General features: G+C 41.5%; 1 non-coding gene across 1 annotated transcript; it reads right to left on the bottom strand.

The window, feature by feature from the left end:
• Positions 1-75: 75 nt before the first annotated feature.
• LOC111743643 lies at positions 76-194 on the bottom strand. Its single transcript, XR_002781817.1, has one exon. It is a non-coding gene; the product is annotated as a 5S ribosomal RNA (ribosomal RNA).
• Positions 195-3,022: the final 2,828 nt, after the last annotated feature.

Consider the following 3,022-nt stretch of genomic DNA (forward strand, 5'->3'; position numbering starts at 1 on the left):
TTTTAGGCGAGGCAATCTGACCTCACAGATTGCAAGGACCTTGTCAGCTTATAATCCTTTATTTTTTATTTTTTACACCTACAGCACCTGGTCTTCCTAGGTGGTCTCCTATCCAAGTACTAACCAGGCCCGACCCTGCTTAGCTTCCGAGATCAGATGGGATCGGGCTTGTTCAGGGTAGCATGGCCGTAGACCTCCATGGAACTTTCTATAACTCTACCATCTGGGTTCGATATCCTACTATGTGCCATCACAGTCCCTTGTACATGGATCTCTCATGGAACTTATTACTTGAGCTGCTTGAGGGCAGCAGGGGACCAACTTACTTGATGTGACATCCCCAATGCCTTGAACAATGCCTGCCATATTGTTAGTGTACAATATTTGAAGGAATAAATGAATCTTCTATCAACTGGCTTATTTGGAAAAGAAAAGCAAACAAACAAACAAACAAACAAAACAGAAAACCGTTAAGAGATGATACCCTGACACCATATGACCAAAGTGAAAAGTGACAGGCAAGCTAGAGTTGTCATGTTTTTCCAACCAGATGTTCCTTGAGGCACTGTTTATGTTACCGAAACATTATAAACAATCTATTCTATCAACATGGGAATAGATCAATGAAATACAGGATATTTAGCAGTTTAAAAGGTATCAGCAAGATCAATATGTATTGACATGAGGGAACCATCAAAAGATGGCTGAAAGAAACAAGCAAGTTGCAAAATGGTGTGGACTTTATGACACTTTATTTTTTTTTTTAAATCAAAATAGAAGGAACGCCAAGCAATTCCTGTGTGTTTTGCGTAAAAGTAATAAAATGATTATATGTATGTATTATCTCAGGGAATGTAACCTAATGCAATTTATTGAAAAACAGAAATGGTGGGAAGGCCATATTTCAAAATCTTGAGTGGTTTCTTGAGGGCGAAGGAGGGCTAAAATGGGACAGGGCCAAGGGGACTTAGTACTGTTCTTACTGTTCATCCCTATTTAGGAGAATACTTTAATTACATGTATTACTTGCCCATGCAAACATTTTTCTCCCCGAGGCAGTAAAAGTCGGTCCCTTCCTAGACTTGAAACATTTGCAAATTGTGACTCCAGTGTTCCAGATATCTTGGTAGGATTTGTGGAATTTTTCCTCCCTTTCTCCTTCTTCATTAAAAGCTGAGAAAAACATTTGTGAAGGATATTTCTTAGGCCAATCCTCCTCATTTTGGAACAATCTCATTGTTTGTCAACTGCCAGCTTTGACATTCTCTCTCACTTCCCACGGTCTGGCAGCCGAGAAGGAATCTGGAGCCAATTCGATTCTCCCCCTCTGAAGAAACAGCTTAGCAGTCTGCACTGTGTTTGGAGAGAACTAGTAAAATGTGCAATTTTTTTTTTTTTCTCTATTCCAAACGCCCAAGTGTGTGTGTCAAGATGGGGAAAATCTGCCTCATGGCAGAAATGTGCTACCAGCATCCTCCGTAAGAAGAATTAATTTTTGATATGTCTTGGTATTTGATGGAAGTCTCGCTAGTACAACAAGAAGGCTTCCAGACTCCACCCCTTACTTCCAAAGTTTGAAATCAAAAACAGACAATGTGGACATAAATGTTTCATAATAACAACAAATATTGCTTGAGTGCTATACATCTCAACAACTCTATGAACTAAGTCCCACTGGTATCACTCCCGTTTTACAGATGAGTAAACCGAGGTTAAGTAAATTGCAGAGGGTTATATACCTAATATATGACAGAGTCACTATTCACACCCTGGCCTTCTAGCTCCAGAGAGACCCAGCACCCCTTAACCGCATTTCCATTGTGTCAGAGTCTCTCCAATTCAGTGCTTAGCAAATAGAGATCAGCAATAAACGGTTCTTGAATGAATTAATGAATGTTTTACATCTGAAAGACCCTTGATTAAAGGACATTGTGCAAAATCAAGAGCATGGTTAAGGACTCTAGGTATATTGACAATGAGTGATATAACCCTCTCTGTGAGATTTGGAGTCATAAAGATATAGGTACGATCCTTGACTACGCCACTTAAAAACTTGGACAAGTTTCTTAGTCTTCCTAAGCCTCAATTTCCATATTTGTAAAAAAGGGTCCGTGCGGTAAGTAGGATGCTAAGTTGGCCCCCAAGATTCTCACCTCCTGGTGTTACACACCATCGATAATCTCCTCTCCTCGAGTATGGATAGAACCTGTGATTACGATGAGCTATCACTCCTGTAATTGGATTTTTAATCAGTCGCCTGAGAGTTCATCAAAAGGAGATTACTCTGGGTGGGCCTGATCTAAACAGAGGCACCTTTAAAAGAGCATGATGCTTCAGAGAGATGGGTTCCTGCTGGCCTGGGAGAAACTAAACCACCACGTTGTGAACTGCCTCAGGGGGCCACTTGGCACGGAACTGTGGGTGGCCTTTAGGAGGTGAGAGCAGTTTCTGACTGATAGCTAGCAAGAAAAGAAAGATGCCAGTCATACAGCCACAAGGAAATGAACCATGCAAATGAGTGAGCTTGGAAGAGGGCCCAGAGACTTGGATGAGAATCGCAGCCTTCAATGACACTTCATTTCAGCCTGGTGACACCCTGAGCAGAGGACCCATGGAACTGTGAGATAATAAATTTGCATTGTTCTTAAGCTACCAAGTTTAGGTTTACTTTTTACATAGCGATAGAAACCTAATACAGACAATGACACATTATATAGTGACATAAAAATTAAATGAAATAATATAGGCAAATGGCCTAGCACATTTGTCCTCAGCGTAAATTTTGGACCCCTTCTTTCTTGAGAGATGTGAAGCGGCCCGATTACCGTTCTGAAAGCGAGCGTGATGGCCGGAGCACCCGCAGCCATCTTGGCCCATGAGGACAAGAACCACACTAGAGACGATGAGTGGAAAGATGGAGACAGCCTGCAGCCTTAACCATAGCGGAAAAAATACATCAGCCTGGCGTAGTGCATGCAAACAACACTTCTCATGACTGAGTCACTCTTTTGGAGTTTCCCTA

The sequence above is a fragment of the Pteropus vampyrus genome, unplaced genomic scaffold, assembly GCF_000151845.1.
Source record: "Pteropus vampyrus isolate Shadow unplaced genomic scaffold, Pvam_2.0 Scaffold117, whole genome shotgun sequence".
Lineage (NCBI taxonomy): Eukaryota > Metazoa > Chordata > Mammalia > Chiroptera > Pteropodidae > Pteropus > Pteropus vampyrus.